A 13,862-nucleotide genomic window follows, 5' to 3' on the forward strand; every position below is an offset into this window, starting at 1 on the left:
AAAACTCCCCAGTATTTCCAAACTCCCGCTTGGGATTTCAGCCTTTCTCATTGGACAAGCCCATCTTGAGAGGCGTGAATCTTCTCAGACCTTAAAGGCCTCACACCAGTGACCCGCCCAGAGTAGGTGATTCTGTTAGGTTCTGAGAAGATGTGAGCTACAACGCTCCAGGATACCCTAAGTTTGTGCCAGGCCTCGGTCCTCGACTTTCCCATTCACCAAGATTCTCTGACTCAAACTGGTTCTTTTCCATCAACCAACTTCAGCAAAATTCCGTGCCGTACCATGCAGTGGAAAAGCGCCATTAGCGAGATCCCAATTCGTCGGTCACTGACGTGACGTCGAGAGTGACCGACTGAAAGGGAACTGGAAAACTCTGTTATGTTGGCTGTTGTGTGACGGCAATTTAACCTATTACACAAACTCGCATGTTTATCATGAGGTTGAATCCAGTGATTTATTTGTAAGTTACTTATTGACGCTTTTCTTTCCATCTTGAATGACGCTTCCATAATGCGTTTGTATTCAGTATAGCATTGTTCCCATTGCCATGATTTAAAGCGCTGTTTCTCTGGCATTTTCAAAGGCATGTAAAATATACTGTGGCTTGGCTTGATACACAGTCTAATGATCTAACGAAATCCAATTTTAAACATCTTTTACTGTATACATTTTTTATGGCCCTTATATTTCCTATTTGAGCCAAAGCATATTATGAATGAAGTTATTTCAGGAAGAGACCGGCCTGATTGTAAAGCAAAACATGATTGGTTATAGCGAGAACGTGCTATGATTGGTCAGCGAAGTGTGGCTGTTATCTGATTGGCTTGAGTAGATGCTGGGTGGAGTCCACGCATTTGTGGATTGTCAGCGTCTTGATTCTAGAAATGTTTCAAAATCTACAAATGTACAGCGAGCGATCCACAAATGCATGCAGCAATCTACAAATGTACAGGACACGATTAATGTTTGTGAAACTCTGAGCTTTATTTGTGGATCTCATTCTATTTATTTGTCAATATGTTAAAATTTTTGTAAATCTCTTTACATTTATTTGTGGATCATAATCTATTTATTTGGAATATTGCAACAATTCTACCCCCATAGTTTACTGGTTTAAATTATCTGATCACAAACTGATTGAAGATGGTTGGACCTGAATGAAGAAGCCTCCGCTGCAGGAGATTCTCAGCTGTGTCAAATCCGTTTACTCAGCTGTGTGTTCACATCTCCTAAGCACAGATAAGTGCTGTGATCCAGCCCTGGGCACTCCAGCTTAAAGAGTAATTTCCTACAGCTTGCACGGTCGAGAGTGTCTTTCCAACCGTGTGCTTCTGGGTACGGTAGTTTCCTTACCTCTGATGACGGACACAATCGCTGTCTCACATATCTGGACCGCGAGCAAGCTGAGACGGCTTTCGTAGATGGTTCATGCCCGCACTGCAAGTGTATATCCATGGCTATGCTGAGGTCACGGCTCTCATTTATTATGAGGCTTCCCTCTAGCTCTACCCAGTCCGGTTCTTCTGGTCATGAAGATCTCAGGGTCGCATTGGTTAGAGACAAGGGAGACCTAAGGATTACGGTCAGGAATGTTCCACCGGGCCAGCCCCTACAGAAGTCCTGCTCCTCAAAGCATAGTGCAGTCGAGCTCCCGGATGATGGCGCCGGTTCATCCCGCAGTGGATCCAGTGTCTCATTCGGGCCTCCTGAGGAGGATAAGATGTCTATCGCAGCATTAGAGGAGGAGCTATCATCTTCTGAAGTTGAAGACTCTGCTGAGCAGCCCACGGCTTCGGCGGCTGCATAGTCAGAGTCGGAGGCAAAGTTGATGGCCATGCTCCTTCGGGCCACCGAGAGCATCGGGCTGAAGGTAAACTCGCCTCCATCCCCCGAACGCTCAAGGCTGGACGATTGGTATCTGGGTTCCAGATGTGACTCTCAGCCACGCTCCACCCCAGTGCCTTTCTTCCCAGAGGTTCATGAAGAGCTCACCGAGATGTGGAAGGCCCCTTACACTGTCCGGTCACATTTGAGCTCTTCCCTCCTCACTTCATCAATGGCGGGGTGGTAATTTTTTTGTGTCAATGTTCCCCAGGTGGAGTGTGTGGTTGCGGTGCACTTGAGCCTGCAAATTGCCGTCACTTGGAGGAACTGTCCACACCCCCATCCAAAGCCTGAAAGCTGTCGTCCAGCTGATTTAGAGTTGATTCAGGGAAGCCCAGGTGGACCTGTTCGCTTCCCAGTAATCCTCTCACTGCCAGCTACTCCTTCACCTCGGCACCCCTTGGCACAGATGCTCTGGCACACAGCTGGGAAAGGACACCTTTCCCCCAGTGAGCCTCTTTGCATAGACCCTGTGCAAGATCAGGAAGGATGAGGAGCAGGTCCTATTGGTTGCGCTGTATTGGCCCACCCAGACCTGGTTTCACGATCTCTCACTCTTCACAACAGCCCCTCCCTGGAGAATCCCCCCGAGAAGGGACCTTCTTTCCCAGGGGCAGGGCACTATTTGGCACCCATGTCCCGATCTGTGGAAACGGCACGTTTGGCTTTTGGACGGGACGTGGCAGACCTCTCTGGCCTCTCACAGGCTGTGATAGATACTATCACTCAGGCTAGGGCCCCCTCTACCAGGCAGGCCTATGCTTTGAAGTGGGGTCTGTTCATTGACTGGTGTTCCTCTCGCTGAGAGGACCCTCATAGATGCCCGGTCAGTGTGGTGCTTTCCTTTCTGCTGAAGCTGTCCCCCTTCACTTTGAAAGTGTATGTCGCTACTATTGCAGTGCATAACGATGCAGTGGATGGAAGATCCTTAGGGAAGCATGACCTGATCGTCAAGTTCCTGAGAGGCAATTAAATCCTCCCAGATCGCACCTCGTTCACTCTTGGGATCTCTCTGTGGTCTTGGCAGGACTACGGGGAGCTCCCTTGAGCCACTGGACTCAGTTGCGCTTAAGTTCCTGTCATTTAAAATAGCACTCCTGGTCATGCTCACATCCATCAAGAGGGTTGGGGATCTGCAGGCATTTTCGGTCAATGAATCATGCCTTGAGTTTGGGCCGGCCCGAGTCGTGAATAATGCCTGAGACCCCACCCTGGTTACATGCTCAAAGTTCCCTCCACTCCTTTTCAGGACCAGGTGGTGAACTTGCAAGCGGTGCCCTTGGAGGAGGCAGATCCAGCTCTTGCATTGCTGTGTCCCATTCACGCTTTGCACATTTTTACATGGAACACACCCAGAGCTTGAGACACTCTGAGCAGCTCTTTGTTTGCTTTTGGAGGACAGCAGAAAGGGAAGGCTGTCTCTAAGAATAGGTTGACTCACTGGCTAGTGGATGCCATTGCCTTGGCGTACCGAGCACAAGTCGTGCCCCCTAGGGGTGAAAGTTCATTCCACTCTGAGTATTGCCTCCTCCTGGGCAATGGCGCACAGCGCCTCTCTAGCAGACATCTGTGGGCTGGGCGACACCTAATACCTTCGTGAGGTTTTATAATCTCTGGGTGGAGCCAGTTTCCACCCGTGTGTTGGATACGAACAGGTAATTTGCAGGAAGTCTGGCTCAGTGTCTTGCTTGCGGCCCAATTCCTTTGGTTAGGATACGTGCACTTATCTTCTTCCAGTAAGTTCCCCGTCTGGTGAATCCTGGTCAAATCCTCCAACAGCCTGTGGCATTCAGACTTAGCAGAGGAGTCTGTTGCCGTGTCCATTATTTGGGTTGCATGCCATTACTCACTCCCTCTTACTGGACTTGGTGCCATACATGTCAAACATCCCTTGGCAATCCTGTATGTATTTCCCTTGGTAAACCTGTGTCTTCCCTAGACAGTTTGTTACTGTCAGTTCCTGTTTTGTGCTCCCGAACCCAGGTCCCGACAGTTGTCAGACAGTGCTGTACCAGTCTTAATATTCACATTCCTATTTGGATGTGTCTCCACACCCCAACGGTTGTTGAAATCCAGTATTGTGAGAATGTCGGAACACCCCTTTTTCAGCTTCCCTGGTAAGCCTGTATACTTGTTATGTGATCTGGCTTATGGGGCGTTGGATAGGTTACGCATTGAGGTGCATCTGTCCTGACACGCTTGCTTGTCAGCATCTGCACCTTCAATTTCCGTAACACAGTTCTGGTTGTGGTGCTTTTCATAGGGGCCCCTAACGTCAGTGTCGACGGAATGTCGAACATGACTGACTGAAAGGGAGTGTCTTGGTTACATATGTAACCCTCATTCCCTGAAGGAGGGAATTGAGACGTTACGTACCTCATGCCACAACTGTGAACTGCACTGAATGCCGGGATGCTTTCTTGGCTCCTCATCTCAACCCTGAATGAGTGGATGCATGCCGCCATTTCATATCCCCTTATGTACGGGGCGTGGCTTGGCTTGCAAATTCCACATGCCAATTGTCATTGGCCATTTCTCGTAATGCTCAGAGGTGATTGGGACTCCCAAGTGAGACCCCTAACGTCAGTGTCAACATAACTTCTCCATTCCCTCCTTCAGGAAACAAGGGTTACATACGAAACCGAGATGATCAGCTACAACATAATTACCTGCCTAATATTGTGTAGCTCCCCCTCGTCCTGCCAAAACAGCTCTAATGCGTCAAGGCATAAATTCAACAAGACCTATGAATGTGTCCTGTGGTTTCTGGTAACAAGACAGTAGCAGCAGTTCTGCAAATTGTGAGGTGGGGCCTCCATAAATTGAATTAGTTGGTCCAGCACATCCCATAGATCTGGGGAATTTAGAGGTCAAGGCAACAGCATGAACTCTTTGTCACTCAAACCATTCCTGAACAGTTTTTGCAGGCAGGGTGCATTATCCTGCTGAAAGAAGCCACTGCCATCAGGAGACCCGACTGCCATGAAGGGGTGTGCGTGGTCTGCAACAGTTTTTAGGTAGGTGGAACTTGTCAAAGTAACATCCACATGAATGCCAGGACCTAATGTTTCCCAGCAGAACTTTGTCCAGAGCATTACACTGCCTCCCTCTACCTGCCTTCTTAGTGTATCCTGCTGCCATCTCTTTCCAGATAAACAAAGCATGCACACCACACCATCCACCTGACCTAAAAGAAAATGTGATTCATCAGACCTTCACTCTTTGCTGAGTGTGCTCTTTAAGGGTTGCCATCTCCACTTATTATAAGTGACACTTATTAAGCCTCTTTGGACTTGTTATTTAGGCTTGGCTCATAAAGCAATCCAGTTTATGGAATTAATAAAGTAGACAGGTGCAGGTCACTATATTTTGGTATGCGGCTTATTTCCAAGATAACGTATTTGAGTTTATTATGGGCTTGCTCTTATTGTTATTATTATTAGTAGGAATATTATTATTATTATTTTATAGCAAGATCTGGCAACATAAATGAGTCAAAATAGACCCTGTGATTTCTTGCACCACACATACAGAAAAGACACAACTGTAATATGCGTCATTAACAACTAATTCAGTACCTCCTCTATGCCCCGCCTTTCTGAAACGCATTGATTTTTACAAAGCTCATCGGTCTGTAAAGCGAGGTGTGCTGTGATTGGCCAGCTATCCAGTGCGTTGTGATTGGCCGAATACCTCAAGCGTGTGACGGAAATGTTACGCCCCTTACCATACTGTGATGCCGTGTCCCGGCCGGAGCGACGAGACAAAAACATTAAAAACCCATTGTAATAGCAATCCGTTTAAATTTTCATCTTTCTTGCTTCTTCTTCATGTGTGAGCATGATTTGAACTCGAATAACATTCCGTAGTCCAGAAACTAATAAAAGTTACGCCTTCTTTCTTTGTGTGAACATCTGGGCGGCGTAATGCAAATGTTCCCACATCGTGACATAGACATGTGGGGGCATGTTCAAACGAGGCATTTTAGGAGGGCGTGGACCAGTCTTAACTTTTATAAAGAATATCCTTTTGGGTTTGAGACTTTAGTCTTTGCAACTTTAGGGATCTTATCTATGCACGAGGAGGTCGCAGCGAGACCGCAGAATGGAAGCTGCAGCACGCTGAGGTTTGTAGCAGCACTGGATGGCAACCCCCGCTGACACGCCGTAACACCAACGCCAGCTGTTTCCAGTAAACACTCGCGGAGATTCGTCCTGTAGAGGCTCGGCTCCGAAGCGAAAAGCTGATGTGCGTTTGCACGCGCTCTCCTTTTATACCCGCGCTGCGGGGCGGGGTGCGCGTGGCGAAACACGCACGCCAACTGTCATTGGCTTGTTTAGTTTACACTCGAAGGGGATTGGGCTCTCGGGCGAGATCCCAATTCGTCAGTCACGACTGACGTAACGTAGAACGTGACTGACTGAAAGGGAACTTGAAATCACATCATATGGCCCCTTTAAGCATTAAAAGGTTAATTCACAAACGGATTTAGCTGCAGTCTGTATTTGGCCAATATGTTGTGGTTGTCAATTCACCTTTTAGTCATGGCCGGATTATGATGCAGCAGTGCCCTGGGCATGGATGAGTTTAATAAAATAATGCATTACTCAAACTGTATGCTGTGTAAATAGTGTTCATCTAATGATATAAGTTTTGGTCATTTGTATATACATTTTTTGTCATGTTTTGTCACAGATATAATTATATCAAATCTGCTTTGCTTTTGGACTATAACATTATTGTAATATTTTAATATAATGTTAATATCAGAAACGACGAAAATGTAGGTGAATTTTGTATAGGCTTCAGCACAAGGATTGATTACTTGGGGCATTTGAAATACAAACTTGTCACTTTAGATTAATAAATGGAACATTGCTACAAGGAGAGTTCTGTTGTCTCTGTTTGAGGGAATAAATAATGTTTATATATTGCTAGAAAACAGAATCACAAATCAAAGGAAAATCTAACAAAGCTGTTGTAACATTTACAAAAAGTCGTCACATTCATTTATAATGCTCTATACAATACAGATTGTGTCAAAGAAGCTTCACAGTATTAAACATCAAAATAATGCAATCAACAATCCTGCATCAAATATGAGACAAATTCAAAGACAATAGTGTCATTATTCAGATCAGTTCAGTTCAGCTTAGTTTTGTCGATGTTACAAAATCGTTATGAAAGTTATAAAAGTTATGAAAGGAGTTGATTCCGCTATAAAGCAGCTCTACTACAAAAGACGTTAGTGTTATCATCCAGCTCAAGTCATTTCAAGTTTTGTTCTCATCCGATTTTGTCAGTGCAGTCAAATCGATAATGCAATAATTGCTGAATATTAAGTGTCTTTTAAATCCAATCTAAGCAAGCCAAATGTGACAGTAGCAAGGAACCCAAACTCCATCAGGTTACAGAAATGGAGAAAAAAATAAAATAAATAATGGAGAAACTAGTGTCAGTCAGGTGGCTTGTTCTCCTCTGGCCAAAAAGAAGTTGATGCGAGGATCTATTTGCAACTTTAATATTAATATAGAACTGTTTTAGACCCTATATTTAATATTAATATAGAACTGTTTTAGACCCTATATTTAATATTAATATAGAACTGTTTTAGAATTAATATAGATCACTGTATTTTCATGTATTACAGCATTTTAATAAACTTTCTTGTAGTTCAAACAGTAGAGCAACACCAAAGTCATGGGTTCAGTTCCTGGGGAAAGCAACAACTGATAAATGTCTACCTTGACTGCAGCGCAATGTAAGTCATTATGGATAAAAGTATCTACCAAATGCATAAATGTTATGTAATTTAAAATATCTTTCATGGCCCTGCTTTTCTTTTTAAGCGCACCACCTGAATCAGGAGGTGTCTAAACTCAGAGCACTGCAGCCCATAAATGATCGGATTCAAAATGCTTGGAATGATATGAAACAGCAGGGAAGCCAGTTTCCTGTAATCTGAATAGGCAGGAATATGGTGTAGCACTATAACAATAAACCCACTGATGAGCATAATCAAGTAGAGAGCCAAGTGAGTGCTGCAGGTTTTCAATGCACGGCTGTTTAAAGTTTTACTCTTAGTTATTAAGCAAACAGTGGTTATTTTAATGTATGTAATCACTATACTTCCCATAGAAGAACCAAACAGCAGTACTGTGTATATCAGCCCATACAAGTTATTGACAGTCACATCCTCACAAGATAATTTGAACAAAGATGCATTATCACAAAAAAAGGATTTGATATGAATGTTCTACAACGGCTGAGCCTTAGAGTAAGGCCTATCAAGATGCTAATGAAAAGTAACACTACACCCCAAGCTAAAGCTAACAGTGTGATGACCATTTTGTGTGTCATTATGGTTTATGTTTTTTTCAATGATCCACCACAGACATTTGCTTTGTGGTCATGTGTGCCATGAGCTTGCTGAAACCCTGCTGCAGGTGGTTCTGTTTCTATGATTAAATGTAGGCGCTGCTGAATAATGTTTAGAAGGATTTTGCTTGTGTGAGAAATAAAGACTATTGTACGGTAGTTGCTACAGTCCCTTGCATCAGCTTTGGTATTGGTATGAATTATTTTCTGAAAATCACTGGCCTAGGCATAGAACAGCTGAAAAATAAAGAAAATCGGAAAGCATGGCCCTTAGGATCACCAAGAGCCGGACACGACTGAATTCATTTAAAAAGATTATTATCATCTTATCAGACATATGCTGTAGAGATTAAATATATTACTTATATCCAACTAACATCTAATGCTTCAAAAGATAGTTTTCATATATTTCAACATGCACACACAATCACACATTTGTACACATATTATATTTGCTTATTGTGTATACACTCATTCCCCTTTTTTTAAACGAATAAAATCGATAAAATGAATTTAAGGGAATTAAGTCCATGCAATGATGGGTCCCTGGTCACCATCCACTTTAACAGTATGGAATTTTTTTTAAATAAATGTATTATTTTTATATTACAAACAAACAAAAAGAAAGTGGTTCAGAGTGATATAAGGGTAAATGATGACAGAAGTTTCTTTTCTTGATGGATGAAACATCCGTTTAACATTATGACCTACATGACAAACAAGGATATAATCCAAAATACAGATCTGATCACAGTGCATGTGTGTCCCTGTTGTGGTCATACCTACAGTAAATGAGCAGTTAATTAGAGATGCTCTGGGACATTTGTAGTAACCCTTTGTGATTCACTCACGCCACCGATGACCAACCCGTAATTGAATTACTGCAGTGAAGGGGCCAGTGCAGTTTGACTACATTTATTCTCTAGGGATCAGTCATAATTCTGGGTCTGTGTTTTTCATCCTTTTTGTTCTCTTCACCTCACTTTTCTTTAAGACAAGGCACTACACTTTCAATTTTCAAGTTTATCTGTTTTTTATTGACAATTATTTGAGATAGTTATTGATATACAGTTAAAGGTAATGCTTCATACTGAAAAAATCAAACAAGGCCTATCTTCAAATGTTGCGTAGGTTGTTTGGAACCTGATTGAGCTGTTTTGAACAAGAAAGAGTAATAAACTGGCCCATTATGAAGTAGAGCCATGAGGTGTCTGGAACATCCTGGGACTTCATTATCAGCTTGCTTCATTAGCAGATGTGTCTGATAAATATTTATTAGCTTGTTAGTTAGCTCCCAGAGGATTAATTATTATTTGACATTTGAATCGGTCCCCTAAGCAAACTATTTAAGCCATCATTAATGAAAATGCAACAGTTTCCATCTGTGTTCCTCTGTGGATATAATACCACAAGTGTCCAATTAAGATCATCTGCTTGAATAATATACTTTGTAATGTGGACAATAACAATTGGTTCGAGGTGATGTAACAATAGTTCTGAAGGTGCACCAATTACTTTGCACCAACAAACATAATTTGCAACATGACCCTTAGAAAGGCAAACATCTTTATATCTGAGGAGAAATCAGCTGTCAGACCACCTTAACTACATTTGAGAGTTATGTATATGAATTAAACATTTCAGAATTTAGAGGTTCAGATTAAAGTTTACAAATTGCGTCAAACTTATGCCCATTGATGTTCAAATGATCTGAATCACCAAAGTTTGTCTAGGTGTTTGCCTGTACAACAAACCTATAGACAGTAGGCCTAATAATACATATTATGCACTCAAGATGACTGGTGTTCTGCATTTGATTTAGTAGAAAAATCTGTGGTGGATAACAAAAACAAAACAAGTGTGAATTCTGAAATGGTGACAAAAAAAAAATGAAAACTGCTGAATCTATTACAGGGCATTCTAATGAAAAAAATAAGCCGGTCATGTCAAAATACATGTTAAGTGAGAGAAAAAGCTAAAAGTATTTCAATTATAATTTTGATTATGATTAACTAATTATTTAAGGAAGGGAAAAAAAGATTGTGAAATTTTTCATTGGCTTCTCCAAGACAATATATTTACAACAAAATTAAAACATCCCAGTTAAGGGATCTGAATGATTCAAACAATATCATTATAATAACTTAAAAGTAATAAAAGTAATAGTAACCTGAGTGTCTTATCTCATAGGCAGAGGCGGACAAAGTACTCAACTCCATTACTTGAGTGAAAGTACAGATACTGCTTGTCAAATATTACTCCATTACAAGTAAAAGTTGTAAAGACAGATTTTTACTTAAGTAAAAGTACAGAAGTACTTGCTTCTCACAGTTCTGACTGTGTGCACACATCTATGTGTAGCCATTCATCCACATTTGAACAGACTGGACAGTGAAATCTGGTAAATACAGAGTGATAAGAAAGAAAGAAAAATCAAACCTGCTTTAAAACCCTGCAACACAACTGTGGCTGTATAACTTTACAGCAGAAACACTGCTTTAACAAAAAAGCAAAACAGCAAGACTTAGTTGACATCAAACATTTTTTTTTTTAAATGCTGTCTAATCGCTCTCGCTGTACTTTAATGTCACACACAGAATGGTCTGTGCAGTGCTGCTTCAGTCAAACACCTATTGTGTTCTGTCTGAAAAAAAGAAGAACTTTTAGAGAAGAAAGAAATCACCCACTGACTTTCAAAGCTGCTAACGACTTTCTACTTCGAGGACCTTGATAGAAATGTAGTGGAGTGAAAAGTACAATATTTGTCTTTCAAATGTAGTGAAGTTAAAGTCATAAGTTCCCAGAAAAAATAATACTCAAGTAAAGTACAGATACTCAAAAAGTGTACTTAAGTACAATACTCAAGTAAATGTACTTAGTTACTGTACACCTCTGCTCATAGGTAGTAATATTCAGATTTATTTCTATATATTCAGACTTATAATTATTGTTTTGTTACCACTCAATATGTTAGATGTCGTGTTTTCATTTTTGAAGTGAATCTCTACATTTTTCATTATTTGGTCCCTTTAAGAATCTTAAGTTTCAGCAGGGAGTTATGCCATGTGACCATTAATCAGGAATAAGCAAGCATGGCACAGAGGGCAGCATGTTTATTGTATCTGAAGCTAATACTGTGATATTTGCCTACATCTGGCTCCTGTTGTAGCATTGCGGTTATGTATTGATTGCCTTTACCAATATCTACAATTGCAGATCATTATTTTGGGACGGTGTTACACTTTAAAAAGCTGATATTTAGAAGTCTGTTGTTTTCTATATACCTCACTTAGGGCTTGGCGATATGGGCAAAAATTCATATCTCGGTATTGTTTGGCCGATTTGCGATATATGGTATATATCTCGGTATTTTCGTTTTAGTATTTGGATTTAGAAAATCTGTATTTAATATATATATATATATATATATTAAATACATAAAATATATATTATATATATATATTTCACTTACTGCCCAATTTTGTCCAACAAAATAATACATATTAAAGGCTATGAAAACAAATAAAGTGAATGTAACCAGCCTTTATATTATGAATGTAATGTAAGAATGTAAGCCTTTATATTATGTGCAAAAAAGGGTTAAAATCACATTTCATATTGCAATCTAAAAAAAAAAAAGGCTTTTAAAGCGGAAGTTAAATTCACTAAACTAAAAATGAAAATAAATGAGAACAAAAGCACAGAGTTGTATTACAGTCACTTTACAGTCAATGCTATCATAAAAATAGACTTACTCGTAGGTTTAAAATTCTACATGCCACATTTATTGTCCAACTACAAATATTTCAGCGAAATGTATATTTTAGTCAGAATTATTGTGCTCCTATTTAACTGAGCTCTGTCTGTTTGGCGGGCATGCGCGCGCCGGTGCTCGTTCACTGAAGTTTAGAGGAGAATCCCAAAGCAGAAGGCTCATGCACTTCTGACAGAAAAATGGAAATATTTCCATGGCTTTCTAACATTTACAGATGGAGAATATACCTGTGAAATGTAAGTTATGCATTCAGGAAGACAGCACATCTCAAACACATTAAACAGCGTGAGTAGCCTAGCGTCTCTGTCAGTGGCACACGCAGCCTTTCTGTCAGAGCCGCTTAAACTAATATGCGAAACAAAATGTCTCAGGTTACGTATGTAACCATGGTTCCTCGAGGGAACGAGACACTGCGTCGGAAAACGCTTTGGGAACGCCTTCTGTGACCACGCTCTGAATCACATGTGAAATCAGTCCAATAGCTGGGCGAGACGTCACGGGCGGGTGACGTCATGCTCAGGAAGCTATAAAACCATGTGCGGCGGAGCCGGCGTCAGCTTCAGGAATGAAGCAAGCGCCGGCAGGGATGCTGGAAGTATGGCACCGAGATGCAGCGTCTCATTCCCTCGAAGAACCATGGTTACATACGTAACCTGAGACATTCCTCTTCAGGAACTCGAGCTGCGTCGGAAAACGCTTTGGGAACGAGAATGCCCACGCCGCCAGACTTGCAAATCCCTGCCTAGTGTGGAAGAGCACAACTAAGGCAAGAGAAAGGGGAACCAGGAGTGGCTAAAGTAGGTGGGGAGGCTATGTAATAGCATCCTGATCCACCACTTAGCATAAGCTTCTCTGGCCGGAGGCCTCGGCCTCAGTGCACCGTGGAGGAAACGTGTAAGAAGAGGGTGTCTTCCCACTGAATGGCCACCGAGAGGGGCATGGTAGGCCGCAATGGCCGCCACGAAGACCTCTAGGGTGGTGTGGGTCAACCCTGCGTATAAACAGGCCTGCAGGAACTCCAGAACTGTACCAAACGGGCAGTTAGCTGGGTCGGGCCAGCGGTCTCTGCAGAAGTACAGTTTCCTCATAGAGGGAGCTCTGGATGGAGGATGGTCTCAACAACCTCAGTTGAGAGACCGGAAGTTATGAGTTGTGCCTCCTCAGAGGCCACAACCACAGCTTCCACAGCTCCAGGCGGGGGCGCGCCCTCCGCCTGTGTGAGGAGATCTCTCCTGACGGGAATCTCCCCTAGAGCGCCGTCGAGGAGAGAAATCAGGCCCGAGAATCATACTCGGCCTGGCCAGAACGGGGCTACTAACAACAGACGGGCCCCGTCCCGGCGCACTCTCTCCAGAACTCCCGGGAGCAGACCAATCGGAGGAAAGGCGTACAGACGAAGCCTCGGCCACGTCTGTACCATGGCATCCAGCCCCAGTGGAGCTGGATGAGTAAGAGAGAACCAAAGGTGACAGTGCGATGTCATATGTGTCGCAACAGGTCCATCTGAGCCTGGCCAAACACTCTCCATATCTGCTTCACCACCTCCGATCTGGTGTGCCAGCTTGTACAAGGGGTGCGAACGCAGACCTCCCTGGTGGTTGATGTAAGAGACCACCGCTCTGTTGTCAGTGCGCACCAACACATGGTAACCTCTTAGGTCTGGGAGAAAGTGTTTCAGAGCTCGAAACACGGCCAGCAAGTGAGCGAGAACGACATCTCGATGTCAAACCGCCATCCACTCTCATTGATCTAATATCAACCAATCGTCGATGTGGTTGAGTCGTGAAAGTGTGGGGTGAGAGTGCAAGGCCAAAGGAAGAAA

The 13,862-nt window shown here is 42.6% G+C and overlaps 1 pseudogene; it reads right to left on the reverse strand.

The window, feature by feature from the left end:
* Nucleotides 1–7,711: 7,711 nt before the first annotated feature.
* LOC107684208 (olfactory receptor 56A4-like) overlaps nt 7,712–13,862 on the reverse strand; it is a 30,017-nt pseudogene continuing 23,866 nt past the window's right edge.

This window comes from Sinocyclocheilus anshuiensis, unplaced genomic scaffold (assembly GCF_001515605.1).
Source record: "Sinocyclocheilus anshuiensis isolate Anshui unplaced genomic scaffold, SAMN03320099.WGS_v1.1 scaffold285, whole genome shotgun sequence".
Classification (NCBI taxonomy): domain Eukaryota; kingdom Metazoa; phylum Chordata; class Actinopteri; order Cypriniformes; family Cyprinidae; genus Sinocyclocheilus; species Sinocyclocheilus anshuiensis.